General features: G+C 47.6%; 1 pseudogene; it reads right to left on the reverse strand.

The window, feature by feature from the left end:
• Positions 1-9,401: 9,401 nt before the first annotated feature.
• LOC115126568 (protein Jade-1-like) lies at positions 9,402-24,573 on the reverse strand (annotated as a pseudogene).
• Positions 24,574-26,183: the final 1,610 nt, after the last annotated feature.

A 26,183-nucleotide genomic window follows, 5' to 3' on the forward strand; every position in this document is an offset into this window, starting at 1 on the left:
GCAGAGTACAGTACACCTCCCAGCTACAGCCGGCAGTACAGTACACCTCCCAGCTACAGTCAGCAGTACACCTCCCAGCTACAGCCGGCAGAGTACAGTACACCTCCCAGCTACAGTCAGTACACCTCCCAGCTACAGCCGGCAGAGTACAGTACACCTACAGTACACCTCCCAGCTACAGCCGGCAGAGTACAGTACACCTCCCAGCTACAGTAGCAGTACACCTCCCAGCTACAGCCGGCAGAGTACAGTACACCTCCCAGCTACAGCCGGCAGAGTACAGTACACCTCCCAGCTACAGCCCAGAGTACAGTACACCTCCCAGCTACAGCCGGCAGAGTACAGTACACCTCCCAGCTACAGCCGGCAGAGTACAGTACACCTCCCAGCTACAGCCGGCAGAGTACAGTACACCTCCCAGCTACAGCCGGCAGAGCACCTCCCAGCTACAGCCGGCAGACAGTACACCTCCCAGCTACAGCCGGCAGAGCTCCCAGCTACAGCCGGCAGAGTACAGTACACCTCCCAGCTACAGCCGGCAGAGTACAGTACACCTCCCAGCCCAGCTACAGTCAGCAGTACACCTCCCAGCTACAGCCGGCAGAGTACAGTACACCTCCCAGCTACAGTCAGTACAGTACACCTCCCAGCTACAGTCAGTACACCTCCCAGCTACAGCCGGCAGTACACCTCCCAGCTACAGCCCAGTACACCTCCCAGCGGCAGAGTACAGTACACCTCCCAGCTACAGCCGGCAGAGTACAGTACACCTCCCAACAGTACACCTCCCAGTACACAGTACACCTCCCCCAGCTACAGTCAGAGTACAGTACACCTCCCAGCTACAGCAGAGTACACCTCCCAGCTACAGCCGGCAGTACAGTACCTCCCAGCTACAGCAGTACACCTCCCAGCTACAGCCGGCAGTACACCTACAGTACAGTCGGCACACCTCCCAGCTACAGTCAGCAGTACACCTCCCAGCTACAGTCGGCAGTACACCTCCCAGCTCCCAGCTACAGCCGGCAGTACACCTCCCAGCTACAGCCGGCAGAGTACACCTCCCAGCTACAGCCGGCAGTACACCTCCCAGCTACAGAGTACACACCTCCCAGCTACAGCGGCAGGCAGCCAGCAGTACCTCCCACGGCAGAGTACAGTACACCTCCCAGCTACAGTCAGCAGTACACCTCCCAGCTACAGTCAGCAGAGTACAGTACACCTCCCAGCTACAGTCAGCAGAGTACAGTACACCTCCCAGCTACAGTCGGCAGTACACCTCCCAGCTACAGTCGGCAGAGTACAGTACACCTCCCAGCTACAGTCAGCAGTACACCTCCCAGCTACAGTCAGCAGAGTACAGTACACCTCCCAGCTACAGTCGGCAGAGTACAGTACACCTCCCAGCTACAGTCAGCAGAGTACAGTACACCTCCCAGCTACAGTCAGCAGTACACCTCCCAGCTACAGTCAGCAGAGTACAGTACACCTCCCAGCTACAGTCAGCAGAGTACAGTACACCTCCCAGCTACAGTCAGCAGAGTACAGTACACCTCCCAGCTACAGTCAGCAGAGTACAGTACACCTCCCAGCTACAGTCAGCAGTACACCTCCCAGCTACAGTCGGCAGAGTACAGTACACCTCCCAGCTACAGCAGTACACCTCCCAGCTACAGTCGGCAGAGTACAGTACACCTCCCAGCTACAGTAGTACAGTACACCTCCCAGCTACAGTCAGCAGAGTACAGTACACCTCCCAGCTACAGTCAGCAGAGTACAGTACACCTCCCAGCTACAGTTACACCTCCCAGTACAGTACACCTCCCAGCTACAGTCAGCACCTCCCAGAGTACAGTACACCTATGGAGTACACCTCCCAGCTACAGCCGGCAGAGTACAGTACACCTCCCAGCTACAGCCTCCCAGAGTAGCCGGGTGCACACCTCCCAGCTACAGCCGGCAGAGTACAGTACACCTCCCAGCTACAGCCGGCAGAGTACAGTACACCTCCCAGCTACAGCATTTGTCTCATCTCTTGAAGCGCCACTGCTCTCCTCTCATATATGACTTTAAACAGTAGAGGTTTCTATTATTTATGTGTGTATATGAAAGAGCAACGTTCTAGTAATACTGGAATATTGTTAGTTCCAGGTGGTTTTATATCAGTAATATCTATGGATAGGCCCTGAATTAGGTGTGTTTCCTGTAATAGCCATAGGATACCTTTCATTTTAAAGTACATGATATTGTTTTAATTGTTTTCTTCATTTGAGTGATGCTAGTATACCTGGTCAGATAGTGTTATTAAAGCACTGAGCTGAAACCTTTTGTGGACTTTTATTCTGAAACCTTATTGATGTTATTTCAGGTCTTTTAGCTGAGCTTAGGAGTTCTTGGCTTGAGCATGTATTGTTTTCTTTTTGTGAGCTGAGGTGTCCGTGTGGTTTAAAGCACAGTGAGTTACACATTTATTTATTTATTTATTTTACTAGGCAAGTCAGTTAAGAACAAATTCTTATTTTCAATGATGGCCTAGGAACAGTGGGTTAACTGCCTGTTCAGGGGCAGAACGACAGATGACAGATGTCACCTTGTCAGCTCGGGATTTGAACTTGCAACCTTTAGGTTACTAGTCCAATGCTCTAACCACTAGGCTACCCTGCCGCCCCAACATGACCAAAAAAGTAGCGAAGACATCAAAACTGAAATAACACGTATGGTATCATGTAGTAACCAAAAAAAAGTGAAACAAATGCATTCCAGGTGACTACCTCATGAAGCTGTTTGAGAGAATGCCAAGAGACAGCAATGCTGTCATCAAGGCAAAGGGTGGCTCTACCCCGGTAGAGTTCACCGTAACTAAACCTCTACCCTGGCAGTGGTTGATGGATGTCGTTAAACCCGTTGTTATTGAGCACTGTCATTTACTGTTGAGCTGCATTGTGCTATTAGGAGTATTGGAACTGCTGTTGTCATAGTACCCAGAGACTAATTGATGCATTTATTGATAATATCATACAACTAATAATTTGATGCAGTGCTGATGATTCTCTTTTTGTGCAGACTTCAAAACGTATGAATCATGCAATAATAGTGTTAAAAACCATCACACGCATTTTAGCCTCCGTTCTGTGGCTTCAGGTTCTAAGGACTTGTAGGGCTGGTTTCCCTGACACAGATGAAGGATTAGGGCTGGTTTCCCTGACACAGATGGAGGAGAATCTCTAGGGCTGGTTTCCCTGACACAGATGGAGGATTAGGGCCGGTTTCCCTGACACAGATGGAGGAGAATCTCTAGGGCCGGTTTCCCTGACACAGATGGAGGAGAATCTCTAGGGCCGGTTTCCCTGACACAGATGGAGAATCTCTAGGGCTGGTTTCCCTGACACAGATGGAGGAGAATCTCTAGGGCCGGTTTCCCTGACACAGATGGAGAATCTCTAGGGCTGGTTTCCCTGACACAGTTGGAGAATCTCTAGGGCTGGTTTCCCTGACACAGATGAAGGATTAGGGCTGGTTTCCTGACACAGATGAAGGATTAGGGCTGGTTTCCCTGACACAGATGGAGAATCTCTAGGGCTGGTTTCCCTGACACAGATGAAGAATCTCTTGAGAATGTTATTAGATATTAGCACTGAAGGTCCCCAAGAACACATTGGCCTCCATCATTCTTAAATGGAAGAAGTTTAGAACCACCAAGACTCTTCCTAGAGCTGGCCGCCTGGCCAAACTGAGCAATGGGGAAGAAGGGCCTTGGTCAGGGAGGTGACCCAGAACCCTATGGTCACTCTGACAGAGCTACAGATTTCCTCTGTGGAGATGGGAGAACCTTCCATTAGATAAACCATCTCTACAGTACCCCACCAATCAAGCCTTCATGGTAGAGTGGCCAGACGGAAGCCACTCCTCAGCATAAGGCGCTTGGAGTTTGCCAAAAGGCACCTAATGACTCTCAAACCATGAGAAACCAGATTCACTGGTCTGATGAAACCAAGATTTAATTATTTGGCCTGAATGCCAAGTGGCTAAAGAAAATGTCTCAACAGAATTAAATAAAACAATTGCAAACTGGTTTAAACCTTGACAAAAGTTTTGAACAGGCTATATTGCAGCAATTCCCAACAAAGGCAAGTGCCTACAATACCCAATAAATGACAGAAATAGGCTGTTATGGGGATCACGTGACCCTTGAACGAGATGGCCGCATGAATTAAGAGCTCCGCACAAGTAGTTTCCAACTCATCTTACCTCCGCTTCAAGTTTAAACTCCTTTAGCGTTAGTCAAAAAGTCATGGCTACAAAAGGCGGCATTACAGGTGACATTGTTATCCGGACTCGAGCATTAGCGGCGGAAGAAGCCTCCAAGAAGCAACTAGCTTCAGAAAAAGCTAGCGCCATTAGCCAGGAGCATTAATGCTATTACTAAAGGAGGTAAGACAACATATAGCCGACATCCAAAGACCCACCCGCCCTGCTAAATGTCATTATAGCCGTCTAATCTATATATATTGTCAGTTAGACTGTATGGGCGGTTGGAGTCAGTATCGGTTAGACAGCGGGCTGGGTTAGAGTCAATTAGACTATGCAGGGTTAGAGTCAGGGTCAGTTAGACTGTATTGGCGGTTGGAGTCAGTATCGGTTAGACAGTGGGCTGGGTTAGAGTCAGGGTCAGTTAGACTGTATGGGCGGTTGGAGTCAGTATCGGTTAGACAGCGGGCTGGGTTAGAGTCAGAGTCAGTTAGACTGTATGGGCGGTTAGAGTCAGTATCGGTTAGACAGCGGGCTGGGTTAGAGTCAATTAGACTGCTGGGTTAGAGTCAATTAGACTATGCTGGGTTAGAGTCGGGGTCAGTAAGACAGCTCAGCATTTAACACCATAGTACCCTCCAAGCTCGAGACCCTGGGTCTCGACTCCGCCCTGTGCAACTGGGTACTGGACTTCCTGACGGGCTGCCCCCAGGTGGTGAGGGTAGGTAACAACATCTCCACCCCGCTGATTCTCAACACTGGGGCCCCACAAGGGTGTGTTCTGAGCCCTCTCCTGTACTCCCTGTTCACCCACGACTGCGTGGCCACGCACGCCTCCAACTCAATCATCAAGTTTGCGGACAACACAACAGTGGTAGGCTTGATTACCAACAACGATGAGACGGCCTACAGGGAGGAGGTGAGGGCCCTCGGAGTGTGGTGTCAGGAAAATAACCTCACACTCAACATCAACAAAACTAAGGAGATGATTGTGGACTTCAGGAAACAGCAGAAGGAGCACCCCCCTATCCACGGGACAGTAGTGGAGAGGGTAGTAAGTTTTAAGTTCCTCTGCGTACACATCACGGACAAACTGAATTGGTCCATCCACACAGACAGCGTCGTGAAGAAGGCCCAGCAGCACCTCTTCAACCTCAGGAGGCTGAAGAAATTCTGCTTGTCACCAAAAGCACTCAAACTTCTAGATGCACAATCGAGAGCATCCTGTCGGGCTGTATCACCGCCTGGTACGGCAACTGCTCCGCCCACAACCGTAAGGCTCTCCAGAGGGTAGTGAGGTCTGCACAACGCATCACCGGGGGGACAAACTACCTGCCCTTCAGGACACCTACACCACCCGATGTCACAGGAAGGCCATAAAGATCATCAAGGACAGCAACCACCCGAGCCACTGCCTGTTCACCCCGCTATCATCCAGAAGGCGAGGTCAGTACAGGTGCATCAAAGCTGGGACCGAGAGACTGAAAAACAGCTTCTATCTCAAGGCCATCACCACTAACACTGAGTGGCTGCTGCCAACACACTGACTCAACTCCAGCCACTTTAATAATGGGAATTGAAGGGAAATTATGTAAAATATATCACTAGCCACTTTAAACAATGCTACTTGATATGTTTACATATTTTTAATTTTTAATTTCACCTTTATTTAACCAGGTAGGCTAGTTGAGAACAAGTTCTCATTTGCAACTGCGACCTGGCCAAGATAAAGCATAGCAGTGTGAACAGACAACAACACAGAGTTACACATGGAGTAAACAATTAACAAGTCAATAATACAGTAGAAAAAATGAGTCTATATACAATGTGTGCAAAAGGCATGAGGAGGTAGGTGAATAATTACAATTTTGCAGATTAACACTGGAGTGATAAATGATCAGATGGTCATGTGCAGGTAGAGATATTGGTGTGCAAAAGAGCAGAAAAGTAAATAAATAAAAACAGTATGGGGATGAGGTAGGTAAAAATGGGTGGGCTATTTACCAATAGACTATGGACAGCTGCAGCGATCGGTTAGCTGCTCAGATAGCAGATGTTTGAAGTTGGTGAGGGAGATAAAAGTCTCCAACTTCAGCGATTTTTGCAATTCGTTCCAGTCACAGGCAGCAGAGAACTGGAACGAAAGGCGGCCAAATGAGGTGTTGGCTTTGGGGATGATCAGTGAGATACACCTGCTGGAGTGCGTGCTACGGATGGGTGTTGCCATCGTGACCAGTGAACTGAGATAAGGCAGAGCAACATTACTCATCTCATATGTATGTACTGTACTCTATACCATCTACTGCATCTTTATGTAATAAATGTATCACTAGTCACTTCAAACAAAGCCACTTTATATAATGTTTACATACCCTACATTACTCATCTCATATGTATATACTGTACTCTATACCATCTACTGCATTTTGCCTATGCCGCTCTGTACCATCACTCATTCATATATCTTTATGTACATATTCTATATCCCTTTACACTTGTGTCTATAAGGTAGTAGTTTTGGAATTGTTAGGTTAGATTACTCGTTGGTTATTACTGCATTGTCAGAACTAGAAGCACAAGCATTTCGCTCTACTCGCACTAACATCTGCTAACCATGTGTATGTGACAAATAAAATTGATTTGATTTGAGTACCGTGGGTTAGAGTCAGGGTCAGTTACACTGTATGGTGGGTTAGAGTCAGGCAGTATGGTGGGTTAGAGGCAGGGTCAGTTACACTGTATGGTGGGTTAGAGTCAGGGTCAGTTACACAGTATGGTGGGTTAGAGTCAGACAGTATGGTGGGTTAGAGTCAGGCAGTATGGTGGGTTAGAGTCAGGCAGTATGGTGGGTTAGAGTCAGGGTCAGTTACACTGTATGGTGGGTTAGAGTCAGGCAGTATGGTGGGTTAGAGTCAGGGTCAGTTACACTGTATGGTGGGTTAGAGTCAGGGTCAGTTACACTGTATGGTGGGTTAGAGTCAGGCAGTATGGTGGGTTAGAGTCAGGGTCAGTTACACTGTATGGTGGGTTAGAGTCAGGCAGTATGGTGGGTTAGAGTCAGGGTCAGTTAGTGTGTTGGGTTAGAGTCAGGGTCAGTTAGTGTGCTGGGTTAGAGTCAGGGTCAGTTACACTGTATGGTGGGTTAGTCAGGGTCAGTTAGTGTGTTGGGTTAGAGTCAGGGTCAGTTAGTGTGTTGGGTCAGGGTCAGTTAGTGTGTTGGGTTAGTCAGGGTCAGTTAGTGTGTTGGGTTAGAGTCAGGGTCAGTTACACTGTATGGTGGGTTAGTCAGGGTCAGTTAGTGTGTTGGGTTAGGGTCAGTTAGTGTGTTGAGTCAGGGTCAGTTAGTGTGTTGAGTCAGGGTCAGTTAGTGTGTTGAGTCAGGGTCAGTTAGTGTTTTGGGTTAGAGTCAGGGTCAGTTAGTGTGCTGGGTTAGAGTCAGGGTCAGTTAGTGTGTTGGGTTAGAGTCAGGGTCAGTTAGTGTGTTGGGTTAGAGTCAGGGTCAGTTAGTGTGTTGGGTCAGGGTCAGTTAGTGTGTTGAGTCAGGGTCAGTTAGTGTTTTGGGTTAGAGTCAGGGTCAGTTAGTGTGTTGGGTCAGGGTCAGTTAGTGTGTTGAGTCAGGGTCAGTTAGTGTTTTGGGTTAGAGTCAGGGTCAGTTAGTGTGTTGGGTTAGAGTCAGGGTCAGTTAGTGTGTTGGGTTAGAGTCAGGGTCAGTTAGTGTGTTGGGTCAGTTAGTGTGCTGGGTTAGTCAGGGTCAGTTAGTGTGTTGGGTTAGAGTCAGGGTCAGTTAGTGTGTTGGGTTAGAGTCAGGGTCAGTCAGTGTGTTGGGTTAGAGTCAGGGTCAGTTAGTGTGTTGGGTCAGGGTCAGTTAGTGTTTTGGGTTAGAGTCAGGGTCAGTCAGTGTGTTGGGTTAGAGTCAGGGTCAGTTAGTGTGTTGGGTTAGAGTCAGGGTCAGTTAGTGTGCCGGGTTAGAGTCCGGGTCAGTTAGTGTGCTGGGTTAGAGTCAGGGTCAGTTAGTGTGCTGGGTTAGAGTCCGAGTCAGTTAGTATTGCTGGGTTAGAGTCCGGGTCAGTTAGTGTGCTGGGTTAGAGTCCGGGTCAGTTAGTGTGTTGGGTTAGAGTCCGGGTCAGTTAGTGTGCTGGGTTAGAGTCAGGGTCAGTTAGTGTGCTGGGTTAGAGTCAGGGTCAGTTAGTGTGCTGGGTTAGAGTCCGGGTCAGTTAGTGTGTTGGGTTAGAGTCAGGGTCAGTTAGTGTGCTGGGTTAGAGTCAGGGTCAGTTAGTGTGCTGGGTTAGAGTCCGGGTCAGTTAGTGTGTTGGGTTAGAGTCAGGGTCAGTCAGTGTGTTGGGTTAGAGTCAGGGTCAGTTAATGTGTTGGGTTAGTCAGGGTCAGTTAGTGTGCTGGGTTAGTCAGGGTCAGTTAGTGTGCTGGGTTAGAGTCGAATCAAATCAAATGTATTTATATAGCCCTTCGTACATCAGCTGAGATCTCAAAGTGCTGTACAGAAACCCAGCCTAAAACCCCAAACAGCAAGCAATGCAGGTGTAGAAGCACGGTGGCTAGGAAAAACTCCCTAGAAAGGCCAAAACCTAGGAAGAAACCTAGAGAGGAACCAGGCTATGTGGGGTGGCCAGTCCTCTTCTGGCTGTGCCAGGTGGAGATTATAACAGAACATGACCAAGATGTTCAAATGTTCATAAATGACCAGCATGGTCGAATAATAATAAGGCAGAACAGTTGAAACTGGAGCAGCAGCATGGCCAGGTGGACTGGGGACAGCAAGGAGTCATCATGTCAGGTAGTCCTGGAGTCAGGGTCAGTTAGTGTGTTGGGTTAGAGTCAGGGTCAGTTACACTGTATGGTGGGTTAGAGTCAGACAGTATGGTTGGTTAGAGTCAGACAGTATGGTTGGTTAGAGTCAGACAGTATGGTGGGTTAGAGTCAGGGTCAGTTACACTGTATGGTGGGTTAGAGTCAGGGTCAGTTACACTGTATGGTGGGTTAGTCAGGGTCAGTTACACTGTATGGTGGGTTAGAGTCAGACAGTATGGTGGGTTAGAGTCAGGGTCAGTTAGTGTTTTGGGTTAGAGTCAGGGTCAGTTAGTGTGTTGGGTTAGAGTCAGGGTCAGTTAGTGTGTTGGGTTAGAGTCAGGGTCAGTTAGTGTGCTGGGTTAGAGTCAGGGTCAGTTAGTGTGCTGGGTTAGAGTCAGGGTCAGTTAGTGTGCTGGGTTAGAGTCAGGGTCAGTTAGTGTGCTGGGTTAGAGTCAGGTTAAATTTGACTGTACTGGGGGTTAGAGTCAGGGGCAGTTAGACAGTATTGTGGGTTAGTCAGGTTAAATTTGACTGTGGATCAGAGTCTGAGGAGTACAGTAGTTCTGTCTGTCTGGGTCCGAGGAGTACAGTAGTTCTGTCTGTCTGGGTCATAGCACACCGGTCTCATATTCTTGTGATGTTTCTCCCAGTCATTAGACAAGCACACAGCCAACGCTGCACTTCGGATTTATTTCAATGGTTTGAGATACACCTGCTGGTATTGGGTTAGGAGTTAGTCAATGGCTGGCTGTGATTGGCTTGGCATTTCAGCTTCCAGTACTGATACATGAAGTGGACTGTCTCCTGGTTCAGCTGCAGGGCCTGGGACACCTCCTTCACATCAACTAACTGGTGTGACGACTCCTCCAGCTGCTGTAGTCTGATGTGACGGAGGCTCAGGGCCTCCACTGGGTTGGGGACTGGATGAGGGACAGGGGGGTTAGGAACTTCATCTCCTCTCAGTCTCCCTCCCCTCCTCCCCTCCTCCTTCCCGTCCTCTCCTCCCACCAGACCAGAGTGTTTGGGGCAGAAGGAGTTGAACTTGACCTCATCCTGCTCTTTGATGATGGTTTTCATCCTCAGACTGCTGTCTAAGGCACAGCTCACATGGAACGCTGTCCGACTTCTTTCAGCTGAACACTGAGGGAATGGAGAGGAATGCTAAGGTAACTGACAGGTAACTGACAGAGAAAGGACTGCTAACGTGACAGAAATCCACACTAACAGTCATTAAAGCCTTCTCCATGCTAGCTTCATAGATCCAGTCTGGTCTTTACAGAGACAGCAGGTCAGTGTGTACAGGATCCAGTCTGGTCTTTACAGAGACAGCAGGTCAGTGTGTACAGGATCCAGTCTGGTCTTTACAGAGACAGCAGGTCAGTGTGTATCTGTATACAGGATCCAGTCTGGTCTTTACAGAGACAGCAGGTCAGTGTGTATCTGTGTACAGGATCCAGTCTGGTCTTTACAGAGACAGCAGGTCAGTGTGTATCTGTATACAGGATCCAGTCTGGTCTTTACAGAGACAGCAGGTCAGTGTGTACCTGTATACAGGATCCAGTCTGGTCTTTACAGAGACAGCAGGTCAGTGTGTATCTGTATACAGGATCCAGTCTGGTTTTTACAGAGACAGCAGGTCAGTGTGTATCTGTATACAGGATCCAGTCTGGTCTTTACAGAGACAGCAGGTCAGTGTATACAGGATCCAGTCTGGTCTTTACAGAGACAGCAGGTCAGTGTGTATCTGTATACAGGATCCAGTCTGGTCTTTACAGAGACAGCAGGTCAGTGTGTATCTGTGTACAGGATCCAGTCTGGTCTTTACAGAGACAGCAGGTCAGTGTGTATCTGTATACAGGATCCAGTCTGGTCTTTACAGAGACAGCAGGTCAGTGTGTACCTGTATACAGGATCCAGTCTGGTCTTTACAGAGACAGCAGGTCAGTGTGTATCTGTATACAGGATCCAGTCTGGTTTTTACAGAGACAGCAGGTCAGTGTGTATCTGTATACAGGATCCAGTCTGGTCTTTACAGAGACAGCAGGTCAGTGTATACAGGATCCAGTCTGGTCTTTACAGAGACAGCAGGTCAGTGTGTATCTGTATACAGGATCCAGTCTGGTCTTTACAGAGACAGCAGGTCAGTGTGTACAGGATCCAGTCTGGTCTTTACAGAGACAGCAGGTCAGTGTGTACCTGTATACAGGATCCAGTCTGGTCTTTACAGAGACAGCAGGTCAGTGTGTATCTGTATACAGGATCCAGTCTGGTCTTTACAGAGACAGCAGGTCAGTGTGTATCTGTATACAGGATCCAGTCTGGTCTTTACAGAGACAGCAGGTCAGTGTGTACAGGATCCAGTCTGGTCTTTACAGAGACAGCAGGTCAGTGTGTACCTGTATACAGGATCCAGTCTGGTCTTTACAGAGACAGCAGGTCAGTGTGTATCTGTATACAGGATCCAGTCTGGTCTTTACAGAGACAGCAGGTCAGTGTGTACAAGATCCAGTCTGGTCTTTACAGAGACAGCAGGTCAGTGTGTACCTGTATACAGGATCCAGTCTGGTCTTTACAGAGACAGCAGGTCAGTGTGTATCTGTATACAGGATCCAGTCTGGTCTTTACAGAGACAGCAGGTCAGTGTGTACAAGATCCAGTCTGGTCTTTACAGAGACAGCAGGTCAGTGTGTACCTGTATACAGGATCCAGTCTGGTCTTTACAGAGACAGCAGGTCAGTGTGTATCTGTATACAGGATCCAGTCTGGTCTTTACAGAGACAGCAGGTCAGTGTGTATCTGTATACAGGATCCCATCTGTTACTGGGGATGTGGGACATGTTGGTGATGGGCTCCATCTTCTCTGGGTTCCCAATGCTCACCTAGAAGTAAATTAACTTACAATAAGCAGGATTAAGGGTCAGGGGTCTGAGGGTCAGGGGTCGTCACCTCGGGGATCCACAGAGCACAGCTGACGTGGACCCACTTGGTTCCGCTGCGGGTGGGCTTCATGGCCCCGCCCTTCTTGGGGCAGACTTGGCATTTGGGCGAGATGCCGAGAGCACAGGTCTGACACAGCCAGCTCCCTTTTGGTACCTTCAGAATCCCATAACACCCCTGGAACATACAGTCCCAGACAGGGTTAGGGTTAGGGGTCGTCACCTCGGGGACCCACAGAGCACAGGTCTGACACAGCCTGCTCCCTTTTGGTACCTTCAGAATCCCATAACACCCCTGGAACATACAGACACCTCGGGACCCACAGAGCACAGGCCAGCCTGCTCCCTTTTGAAGAGCAGAATCCCATAACACCCCTGGAACATACAGACCCAGACAGGCCATTGAAGAGCAGAATTACAAGCGGTATTAAAAACTAAAGCCGTACCTGGTGAACACAGATGTTGCACTTGTCACAGAACACCATCTCATTGTTGTCCTCGCCGTCAGGTGACCGACACACGTCACACACGACGTCTTCGTCGTACTCCATGCCAAACCCCTCCGTTGCCATGGGATGTCTCATTCTGTCATAGCAACGCTGCTCAAACTCCTCCATCGCTCTCTCCATGGTGGTCTCATCCAGTACAGCCATGCCTGAAGAACAGTAAACAGTATTATAGTGCAGTCTAGACCAGCGAGGGTCGCGGGTATCTGAGTGTCAAACATCCTCCAGTCTGAATTTACTAAACCAGGTAGAAAGGGTGTAGAAATTATAATGAACTTACATGTGTAAATAAATGTTAACTCTTTTTGTGGTCTCTAACCAGTGAGTTTAGAAAATGAAGAATATGGGCAACGAAACACAATAAGAGGTGGGGATGTTCTTAGACATAGAACTGCTGCATTACCAATATAGTATTACACACATTTTCACAGATTGTATTTGGGATTATCTTTTGCGATGTGAATATTGGATCGCTCTAGAGACAAAACCAGTAGAGAACCACTGGTCTAGACTAACCCTAACCCTCCAGTAGAGAACCACTGGTCTAGACTAACCCCTAACCCTCTAGTAGAGAACCACTGGTCTAGACTAACCCTAACCCTCCAGTAGAGAACCACCGGTCTAGACTAACCCCTAACCCTCTAGTAGAGAACCACTGGTCTAGACTAACCCTAAACCTCCAGTAGAGAACCACTGGTCTAGACTAACCCTAACCCTCTAGTAGAGAACCACTGGTCTAGACTAACCCTAACCCTCTAGTAGAGAACCACTGGTCTAGACTAACCCTAACCCTCCAGTAGAGAACCACTGGTCTAGACTAACCCTAACCCTCCAGTAGAGAACCACTGGTCTAGACTAACCCCTAACCCTCTAGTAGAGAACCACTGGTCTAGACTAACCCCTAACCCTCCAGTAGAGAACCACTGGTCTAGACTAACCCCTAACCCTCTAGTAGAGAACCACTGGTCTAGACTAACCCCTAACCCTCCAGTAGAGAACCACTGGTCTAGACTAACCCCTAACCCTCTAGTAGAGAACCACTGGTCTAGACTAACCCCTAACCCTCTAGTAGAGAACCACTGGTCTAGACTAACCCTAACCCTCCAGTAGACAACCACTGGTCTAGACTAACCCCTAACCCTCTAGTAGAGAACCACTGGTCTAGACTAACCCTAACCCTCCAGTAGAGAACCACTGGTCTAGACTAACCCCTAACCCTCCAGTAGAGAACCACTGGTCTAGACTAACCCTAACCCTCTAGTAGAGAACCACCGGTCTAGACTAACCCTCCAGTAGAGAACCACTGGTCTAGACTAACCCTAACCCTCCAGTAGAGAACCACTGCTCTAGACTAACCCTAACCCTCCAGTAGAGAACCACTGGTCTAGACTAACCCTAACCCTCTAGAAGAGAACCACTGGTCTAGACTAACCCTAACCCTCTAGTAGAGAACCACTGGTCTAGACTAACCCTAACCCTCCAGTAGAGAACCACTGGTCTAGACTAACCCTAACCCTCCAGTAGAGAACCCCCGGTCTAGACTAACCCCCCAGTAGAGAACCACTGGTCTAGACTAACCCCTAACCCTCCAGTAGAGAACCACCGGTCTAGACTAACCCTAACCCTCCAGTAGAGAACCACCGGTCTAGACTAACCCCTAACCCTCCAGTAGAGAACCACTGGTCTAGACTAACCCCTAACCCTCTAGTAGAGAACCACTGGTCTAGACTAACCCTAACCCTCCAGTAGAGAACCACCGGTCTAGACTAACCCTAACCCTCCAGTAGAGAACCCCCGGTCTAGACTAACCCCCCAGTAGAGAACCACCGGTCTAGACTAACCCTCCAGTAGAGAACCACCGGTCTAGACTAACCCTCCAGTAGAGAACCACCGGTCTAGACTAACCCTAACCCTCCAGTAGAGAACCACTGGTCTAGACTAAACCCTAACCCCCCAGTAGAGAACCACTGGTCTAGACTAACCCTAACCCTCCAGTAGAGAACCACGGCTCTAGACTAAACCCTAACCCCCCAGTAGAGAACCACTGGTCTAGACTAACCCCTAACCCTCCAGTAGAGAACCACCGGTCTACACTAACCCCTAACCCTCTAGTAGAGAACCACCGGTCTAGACTAACCCCTAACCCTCCAGTAGAGAACCACTGGTCTAGACTAACCCTAACCCTCCAGTAGAGAACCACTGGTCTAGACTAACCCTCCAGTAGAGAACCACTGGTCTAGACTAACCCCTAACCCTCCAGTAGAGAACCACTGGTCTAGACTAACCCTAACCCTCCAGTAGAGAACCACCGGTCTAGACTAACCCCTAACCCTCCAGTAGAGAACCACTGGTCTAGACTAACCCCTAACCCTCCAGTAGAGAACCACTGGTCTAGACTAACCCCTAACCCCCCAGTAGAGAACCACTGGTCTAGACTAACCCCTAACCCTCCAGTAGAGAACCACTGGTCTAGACTAACCCTAACCCTCCAGTAGAGAACCACTGGTCTAGACTAACCCCTAACCCTCTAGTAGAGAACCACTGGTCTAGACTAACCCCTAACCCTCCAGTAGAGAACCACCGGCCTAGACTAACCCCTAACCCTCCAGTAGAGAACCACTGGTCTAGACTAACCCTAACCCTCCAGTAGAGAACCACCGGTCTAGACTAACCCCTAACCCTCCAGTAGAGAACCACTGGTCTAGACTAACCCCTAACCCCCCAGTAGAGAACCACTGGTCTAGACTAACCCTAACCCTCCAGTAGAGAACCACTGGTCTAGACTAACCCCTAACCCTCCAGTAGAGAACCACTGGTCTAGACTAACCCCTAACCCTCCAGTAGAGAACCACTGGTCTAGACTAACCCCTAACCCTCCAGTAGAGAACCACTGGTCTAGACTAACCCCTAACCCTCCAGTAGAGAACCACGGCTCTAGACTAAACCCTAACCCCCCAGTAGAGAACCACTGGTCTAGACTAAACCCTAACCCCCCAGTAGAGAACCACTGGTCTAGACTAACCCCTAACCCTCCAGTAGAGAACCACGGCTCTAGACTAAACCCTAACCCCCCAGTAGAGAACCACTGGTCTAGACTAACCCCTAACCCTCCAGTAGAGAACCACTGGTCTAGACTAACCCCTAACCCTCCAGTAGAGAACCACTGGTCTAGACTAACCCCTAACCCTCCAGTAGAGAACCACTGGTCTAGACTAACCCCTAACCCTCCAGTAGAGAACCACTGGTCTAGACTAACCCCTAACCCTCCAGTAGAGAACCACCGGTCTAGACTAACCCTCCAGTAGAGAACCACTGGTCTAGACTAACCCCTAACCATCTAGTAGAGAACCACTGGTCTAGACTAACCCCTAACCATCTAGTAGAGAACCACTGGTCTAGACTAACCCCTAACCCTCCAGTAGAGAACCACCGGTCTAGACTAACAAGGACCTTTAAACACAGTATTATAGTTCAGTCTAACCCCAACCCTCTCTCCATGGTTGTCTTGTCCAACAGCCCCATGCCTGGAGAACAGACAGTCAACACTACGTAGCTCTGAACCACGACACAGTCAACACTACACAGCGCTGAACCACGACACAGTCAACACTACACAGCACTGAACCGCGACACAGTCAACACTACACAGCGCTGAACCACGACACAGTCAACACTACACAGCACTGAACCGCGACACAGTCAACACTACACAGCGCTGAACCGCGACACAGTCAACACTACACAGCGCTGAACCACGACACAGTCAACACTACGTAGCGCTGAACCGCGACACAGTCAACACTACGTAGCGCTGAACCGCGACACAGTCAACACTACGTAGCGCCGAACCGCGACACAGTCAACACTACGTGGCACCGAACCATGACAGTCAACACTACGTAGCGCTGAACCGCGACACAGTCAACACTACGTAGCGCTGAACCACGACACAGTCAACACTACGTAGCGCTGAACCGCGACACAGTCAACACTACGTAGCTCTGAACCGCGACACAGTCAACACTACGTGGCGCTGAACCACGACACAGTCAACACTACGTAGCGCTGAACCGCGACACAGTCAACACTACGTAGCGCTGAACCACGACAGTCAACACTACACAGCGCTGAACCACGACACAGTCAACACTACGTAGCGCTGAACCGCGACACAGTCAACACTACGTAGCGCTGAACCGCGACACAGTCAACACTACGTAGCGCTGAACCACGACAGTCAACACTACGTAGCGCTGAACCGCGACACAGTCAACACTACACAGCGCTGAACCACGACACAGTCAACACTACGTAGCGCTGAACCGCGACAGTCAACACTACGTAGCGCTGAACCGCGACACAGTCAACACTACGTAGCGCTGAACCACGACAGTCAACACTACACAGCGCTGAACCGCGACACAGTCAACACTACACAGCGCTGAACCACGACACAGTCAACACTACGTAGCGCTGAACCACGACAGTCAACACTACACAGCGCTGAACCACGACACAGTCAACACTACGTAGCGCTGAACCACGACAGTCAACACTACACAGCGCTGAACCGCGACACAGTCAACACTTCACAGCGCTGAACCACGACACAGTCAACACTACGTAGCTCTGAACCGCGACAGTCAACACTACGTGGCGCTGAACCGCGACACAGTCAACACTACGTAGCTCTGAACCACGACACAGTCAACACTACGTAGCGCTGAACCACGACACAGTCAACACTACACAGCGCTGAACCACGACACAGTCAACACTACGCAGCGCTGAACCACGACACAGTCAACACTACGTAGCGCTGAACCGCGACAGTCAACACTACGTAGCGCTGAACCGCGACACAGTCAACACTACACAGCGCTGAACCATGACACAGTCAACACTACACAGCGCTGAACCACGACACAGTCAACACTACGTAGCTCTGAACCGCGACACAGTCAACACTACGTGGCGCTGAACCATGACACAGTCAACACTACGTAGCGCTGAACCGCGACACAGTCAACACTACGTAGCTCTGAACCGCGACACAGTCAACACTACGTGGCGCCGAACCATGACACAGTCAACACTACGTGGCGCTGAACCATGACACAGTCAACACTACACAGCGCTGAACCACGACACAGTCAACACTACACAGCACTGAACCGCGACACAGTCAACACTACGTGGCGCTGAACCGCGACACAGTCAACACTACACAGCGCTGAACCACGACAGTCAACACTACGTGGCGCTGAACCATGACACAGTCAACACTACATAGTAAGCTGTACAACCTTAGTTGAGGGGGTAAATCTACTGACCCATCAGAGTGAACTGGTGGTTGATGAGCTCCAGCCAGGCCACGTCAGTGTCGTTGAGGTCGTATCGACACGTCCCCTCAGCCAGGGTCTGGATGTCCTCTGAACCCCAGAACGGATCCACTTCTTGGGCTTCAAGAACATCACCTCCGTCCCCCTTTCAGCCACCACCCTAAGGAGCAGAGAGTTAGATATTAGGCCCGGGACGATACCAGTTTCCCGATACTCGTTGGTATTGTGGCAAGGAAACAAAACTCAGATTTATCATCACAGCCCTATTGGATATTAGAAACAACAAGTAGGCGTCCCCAATGGTGGAACAAACTCCCTCACGACGCCAGGACAGCGGAGTCAATCACCACCTTCCGGAGACACCTGAAACCCCACCTCTTTAAGGAATACCTAGGATAGGATAAAGTAATCCCTCTCACCCCTCCCCCCCTTAAAAGATTTAGATGCACTATTGTAAAGTGGCTGTTCCACTGGATGTCTTAAGGTGAATGCACCAATTTGTAAGTCGCTCTGGATAAGAGCGTCTGCTAAATGACTTAAATGTAAATGCGTTGGTCTGAAATTCACAAAGCCCCACAATGCCCTACTCCACCAAGGTTTTACAGCACCACAGCTTTGACCTACTACAGTAGCTATGTTGGTATTGTACTTCAGACTGTGTAGACAGGTTGCTCATGATTCAAACCTTCTCAAACAGCCTGATTCATACTGTTAGAGGAGGTATTTCACAATAATGTGATTTATACTGCACATACACAGAGAGACAGACACATGTAGGCTACATGTCCTACCAGGCTACAAGCTGGGATATGGTGTTTAGGCTACATGTCCTACCAGGCTACAAGCTGGGATATGGTGTTTAGGCTATATGTCCCACCAGGCTACAGGTTGAGGGATGGGGTTTAGGCTACATGTCCTACTGGGCTACATGTCACATGTCCTACCGGGCTACTGGCTGAGGGATGGGGTTTAGGCTACATGTCCTACCGGGCTACTGGCTGAGAGATTGTGTTTAGGCTACATGTCCTACTGGGCTACAGGCTGAGGGATGGGGTTTAGGCTACATGTCATACTGGGCTACAGGCTGAGGGATGGTGTGAGGGCTACATGTCCTACTGGGCTACAGGCTGAGGGATGGTGTGAGGGCTACATGTCCTACTGGGCTACATGTCCTACTGGGCTACAGGCTGAGGGATGGTGTTTAGGCTACATGTCCTACTGGGCTACAGGCTGAGGGATGGTGTGAGGGCTACATGTCCTACTGGGCTACAGGCTGAGGGATGGTGTGAGGGCTACATGTCCTACTGCACTACAGGCTGAGGGATGGTGTGAGGGCTACATGTCCTACCGGGCTACAGGCTGAGGGATGATGTGAGGGCTGACAGGGACCTGGACTCCCTTCTCCCACTCCTGTCTCCAGGGATCGGCCAGGATGAAGTAATCCTCAGGGTTCAGTTGGTACGTGTCATGGAGCTTCATGGCCGTGATGAAGTCTGTCCTGAACACCTGCACAACACAGGGACACAGACAGACAGATTATACACTAAATACCTGGGACATGTATACTTCCTTCAGCAGCACACAGCAATAGGCCAACAAAAGGGGTTAGGTTAGTGGGGTGACATACCTCTGCGGGCTTCATCCCATTGGTTCTCCTGAGTTTAGAATGTTGCGACCAAGAAGTGGAGTTACCTTCGAGAAGACAGAGGAATTAATCAAATCAGACTTCAGCCATCTCAATTCTCCTTGGGGCTTCTCTTAAACCGACATTTAGGCCGAATCATTTTGATCCAACTTCTGCAACTTGATGGGTATCTGACTGTAACCTGCAGTCTTTCTAGGCCACTAGCGTATAGGCCTATCTATGGTCCTGTAAGACACTAGAATATATAGTCCTTTATGTAGTCCTGTAAAATGTATGGAACAACGGCTGGTGTTCAGTTTCTTCCTTCTTTCCTGCCTGACCTGCCAAGACATCTTTAAATGTCCAGTAGCGCTGTCTGGCACTACTCTCTCTCTGCCCGGTCTGGAGACCCTCTGCCTCTCTGCTCTCTGTCCGTGTCTTTCTGGTCAATCTCCTTCCTGAACACAAAGTACAGCAGAGAATCAACAGGCCAATGAAACGACTTGTTTTCAAGTCTGAATTCGAGGTAATTGGACAGCTCTAGACATGATCTTGGAGAAATCACTGGTGCAACAATATTTTTCATAGAAATATAGTCTGTGTGAAGAGTGGGTTGAGGTTAGTTTAGCGCTCCAAAACCCTTCTCCATATATAGGGTTTCAGCGGCTACATTTGGCGTCGCTGTGTTATCATTTAGGAAGTCAATAATCATTACTTTCAAAACATATGCCTCTTATCTTTCATATCAGCCAGGAATAATCTTCCAAATAAAAAAGACTTACTGAAGCAGATAATGTACAGATCCATAAAGTACCTCCGGTTGAAAAACTACACCTCCTGCCCAGTTAGCTGACACACAGGTGTTCGGGGCACGCTAGATAGCTAATTAGCACAGGTGGAGGCCTATGTCTTCGTAAAACAAGCAAGGTGTGGAGTAATTTAACCTTTTGGAAAATATATTATTTATCGCTGATATGCAAGCGATGCGTGTGATGTTAAGACTGAAACTATCCCTAACATCATAGACCTAAAGCAGTCCACATCTATGAATGGGGTAGGGTTACTCTAACCCTAACTAACCCTATCATCATAGACCTAAAGCAGTCCACATCTATGAATGGGGTAGGGTTACTCTAACCCTAACTAACCCTAACATCATAGACCTAAAGCAGTCCACATCTATGAATGGGGTAGTGTTACTCTAACCCTAACTAACCCTATAGACCTAAAGCAGTCCACATCTATGAATGGGGTAGGGTTACTCTAACCCTAACATCATAGACCTAAAGCAGTCCACATCTATGAATGGGGTAGGGTTACTCTAACCCTAACTAACCCTATCATCATAGACCTAAAGCAGTCCACATCTATGAATGGGGTAGGGTTACTCTAACCCTAACATCATAGACCTAAAGCAGTCCACATCTATGAATGGGGTAGGGTTACTCTAACCCTACCTATCCCTATCATCATAGACCTAAAGCAGTCCACATATATGAATGGGGTAGGGTTACTCTAACCCTAACTAACCCTAACATCATAGACCTAAAGCAGTCCACATCTATGAATGGGGTAGGGTTACTCTAACCCTACCTAACCCTATCATCATAGACCTAAAGCAGTCCACATCTATGAATGGGGTAGGGTTACTCTAACCCTAACTAACCCTAACATCATAGACCTAAAGCAGTCCACATCTATGAATGGGGTAGGGTTACTCTAACCCTAACTAGACCTAAAGCAGTCCACATCTATGAATGGGGTAGGGTTACTCTAACCCTAACTAGACCTAAAGCAGTCCACATCTATGAATGGGGTAGGGTTACTCTAACCCTAACTAACCCTATCATCATAGACCTAAAGCAGTCCACATCTATGAATGGGGTAGGGTTACTCTAACCCTAACAACATAGACCTAAAGCAGTCCACATCTATGAATGGGGTAGTGTTACTCTAACCCTAACTAACCCTATAGACCTAAAGCAGTCCACATCTATGAATGGGGTAGGGTTACTCTAACCCTAACATCATAGACCTAAAGCAGTCCATATCTATGAATGGGGTAGGGTTACTCTAACCCTATAGACCTAAAGCAGTCCACGTCTATGAATGGGGTAGGTTTACTCTAACCCTATCATCATAGACCTAAAGCAGTCCACATCTATGAATGGGGTAGGGTTACTCTAACCCTAACTAACCCTAACATCATAGACCTAAAGCAGTCCATATCTATGAATGGGGTAGGGTTACTCTAACCCTAACTAACCCTATCATCATAGACCTAAAGCAGTCCACATCTATGAATGGGGTAGGGTTACTCTAACCCTAACTAACCCTATCATCATAGACCTAAAGCAGTCCACATCTATGAATGGGGTAGGGTTACTCTAACCCTAACTAACCCTAACATCATAGACCTAAAGCAGTCCATATCTATGAATGGGGTAGGGCTACTCTAACCCTAACTAACCCTAACATCATAGACCTAAAGCAGTCCATATCTATGAATGGGGTAGGGTTACTCTAACCCTAACTAACCCAATCATCATAGACCTAAAGCAGTCCACATCTATGAATGGGGTAGTGTTACTCTAACCCTAACTAACCCTATAGACCTAAAGCAGTCCACATCTATGAATGGGGTAGGGTTACTCTAACCCTATCATCATAGACCTAAAGCAGTCCACATCTATGAATGGGGTAGGGTTACTCTAACCCTAACAACATAGACCTAAAGCAGTCCACATCTATGAATGGGGTAGTGTTACTCTAACCCTAACATCATAGACCTAAAGCAGTCCATATCTATGAATGGGGTAGGGTTACTCTAACCCTATAGACCTAAAGCAGTCCACGTCTATGAATGGGGTAGGTTTACTCTAACCCTATCATCATAGACCTAAAGCAGTCCACATCTATGAATGGGGTAGGGTTACTCTAACCCTAACTAACCCTAACATCATAGACCTAAAGCAGTCCATATCTATGAATGGGGTAGGGTTACTCTAACCCTAACTAACCCTATCATCATAGACCTAAAGCAGTCCACATCTATGAATGGGGTAGGGTTACTCTAACCCTAACTAACCCTATCATCATAGACCTAAAGCAGTCCACATCTATGAATGGGGTAGGGCTACTCTAACCCTAACTAACCCTAACATCATAGACCTAAAGCAGTCCATATCTATGAATGGGGTAGGGTTACTCTAACCCTAACTAACCCAATCATCATAGACCTAAAGCAGTCCACATCTATGAATGGGGTAGTGTTACTCTAACCCTAACTAACCCTATAGACCTAAAGCAGTCCACATCTATGAATGGGGTAGGGTTACTCTAACCCTATCATCATAGACCTAAAGCAGTCCACATCTATGAATGGGGTAGGGTTACTCTAACCCTAACATCATAGACCTAAAGCAGTCCACATCTATGAATGGGGTAGGGTTACTCTAACCCTATCATCATAGACCTAAAGCAGTCCACATATATGAATGGGGTAGGGTTACTCTAACCCTATCACCATAGACCTAAAGCAGTAGGTAGGGTTACTCTAACCCTAACTAACCCTATCATCATAGACCTAAAGCAGTAGGTAGGTAGTGTTACTCTAACCCTATCATCATAGACCTAAAGCAGTAGGTAGGGTTACTCTAACCCTAACTAACCCTATCATCATAGACCTAAAGCAGTAGGTAGGTAGTGTTACTCTAACCCTATCATCATAGACCTAAAGCAGTAGGTAGGGTTACTCTAACCCTAACTAACCCTATCACCATAGACCTAAAGCAGTAGGTAGGTAGTGTTACTCTAACCCTAACTAACCCTATCATCATAGACCTAAAGCAGTAGGTAGGTAGTGTTACTCTAACCCTATCACCATAGACCTAAAGCAGTAGGTAGGTAGTGTTACTCTAACCCTAACTAACCCTATCATCATAGACCTAAAGCAGTAGGTAGGTAGTGTTACTCTAACCCTATCACCATAGACCTAAAGCAGTAGGTAGGGTTACTCTAACCCTAACTAACCCTATCATCATAGACCTAAAGCAGTAGGTAGGGTTACTCTAACCCTATCATCATAGACCTAAAGCAGTAGGTAGGGTTACTCTAACCCTAACTAACCCTATCACCATAGACCTAAAGCAGTAGGTAGGTAGTGTTACTCTAACCCTATCATCATAGACCTAAAGCAGTAGGTAGGGTTACTCTAACCCTAACTAACCCTATCATCATAGACCTAAAGCAGTAGGTAGGTAGTGTTACTCTAACCCTATCATCATAGACCTAAAGCAGTAGGTAGGGTTACTCTAACCCTAACTAACCCTATCACCATAGACCTAAAGCAGTAGGTAGGTAGTGTTACTCTAACCCTAACTAACCCTATCATCATAGACCTAAAGCAGTAGGTAGGTAGGGTTACTCTAACCCTAACTAACCCTATCATCATAGACCTAAAGCAGTAGGTAGGTAGTGTTACTCTAACCCTAACTAACCCTATCACCATAGACCTAAAGCAGTAGGTAGGGTTACTCTAACCCTATCACCATAGACCTAAAGCAGTAGGTAGGTAGTGTTACTCTAACCCTATCATCATATACCTAAAGCAGTAGGTAGGGTTACTCTAACCCTAACTAACCCTATCACCATAGACCTAAAGCAGTAGGTAGGTAGTGTTACTCTGCTTACTTCCATTGTCAGAGTCTTCGCTGCTGCCTGGATGTCGCCTTCTCTTCATGATCAGTAGTGGCGAGGTTAAGGTGTCATTGTGTAATCTGAAAAGAGGAGATTCATAACCAACTGCACAGTCCAGACAGATTCCTCTGCTGCCAAGTACCCAACGTTCACTCGACCAAACACGGCTGCCATCTGCCTGACTGATGATCAATGACTTCTCATCTATCATCTCAACCAGAGTTTTTGGACTGACGATTAAAGCATGATAGATAATGTGGTGGCAAATTGTAAGATTTTTTCAAATGTAACCTTTAACTAGGCAAGTCAGTTAATTCCGGACGACGCTGGGCCAATTGTGCGCCGCCCTATGTATCTAGTACTGCTCAATTATAAGATGGTCACCTCACCCACCATCACACAAAAGTGCTAATCACTAACGTTATTCATGCACCAGTGTCAAGGCTCCTAGCTAGCTAGGAACAAGCGAAACACCCGTCTACGACTGGACAGGGTTTATTCCCATCTGAGACATCAAGCAACAACAACACGATGGTACTAAAAATCATTGTTTAGGTCACAATGACCCCACGGCTGTGTGTGTCTGAACGTTCCACAACGTTGTGCCCTGCTGAACACGCGCCAACAACTAGTTAGCTAGTAACACATTCATATCAGAACAAAATGCTAGTAGCGAATATACTAACTCACAGGAGCGGCAGGTAGCCTAGTGGTTAGAGCGTTGGCCCAGTTACTGAAAGGTTGCTAGATCGACAGGCAGTTAACCCACTGTTCCTAGGCCTTAATTGTACATAACTGACTTGCCTAGTTTAAATTAAAAAATGTTGACCAAACACAACCATGTATGTATGACGTGTAAACAAACACATGTGCTTAACTAGCTAACGTTACACGAACAACTGAATAGGATAACTTGTTTGTTTGTCAGTAAAAGGTTAGCCTACCTGACGTGCCATTTTAGCTCGCAAACCGTAACCAATGATACCGATAACTAACCCTGTACCCTAGCTGGTAATCTTCTTTGATTAGGTTTAACGGCGGTTGACATCCAATACATGTTACATTATCGCCACCTACTAGATTGGGTATAACTCCCTTTGCTTGAAAATCAACAAATACCCTTCCATCGAACTCTACACTCACTAAAACCCATCAACACTATTTCAATGTAATTAGTCCTACCTCAGGCCAACAGCCTTAACATAATTTGATTTGATTTAACAAGAAGGGACACAACCACTGTAACACCCAAATACCTCTCTGCAGCTGCCACCACAGCCTCAAATTTCTGCCACTTACATTCCATCCCTGCAGTACAGTTGATAACCATAACTATAACTTGTTGGCCCCTCCCCCTATACTGGTAAAGATCTACTAGTCACACCACTCCCCTCACCACCCCTCCCTCCTTCCCCATCTTCCTCTACTTTCTTCACTGCCTCAGCATATGACAAGTCAGTTAACAGTCCAGATAGATTCCTCTGCTCCCAAGTACCCAACTTTCACTAAAATATAAACAGTAGGATATAAACATTTAAATATAAACAGTAGGATATAGGCTTATGCATTCAAATATAAACAGTAGGCTATAGGCATATGCATTCAAATATAAACAGTAGGCTATAGGCCTATACATTAAAATAAGAACAATAGGATATATGCCTATGCATTAAAATATAAACAGTGGGCTATAGGCCTATGCATTAAAATAAAAACAATAGGATATAGGCCTATGAGTTCAAATAAAAACAATAGGATATAGGCATATGCATTACAATATAAACAGTAGGCTATAGGCCTATGCATTACAATATAAACAGTGGGCTATAGGCCTATGCATTAAAATAAAAACAATAGGATATAGGCCTATTCATTACAATATAAGCAGTTGGCTATAGGCCTATGCATTAAAATAAAAACAATAGGATATAGGCATATTCATGACAATATAAACAGTAGGCTATAGGCCTATGCATTACAATATAAACAGTGGGCTATAGGCCTATGCATTACAATATAAACA

The sequence above is a fragment of the Oncorhynchus nerka genome, linkage group LG12 (assembly GCF_034236695.1).
Source record: "Oncorhynchus nerka isolate Pitt River linkage group LG12, Oner_Uvic_2.0, whole genome shotgun sequence".
NCBI lineage: Eukaryota > Metazoa > Chordata > Actinopteri > Salmoniformes > Salmonidae > Oncorhynchus > Oncorhynchus nerka.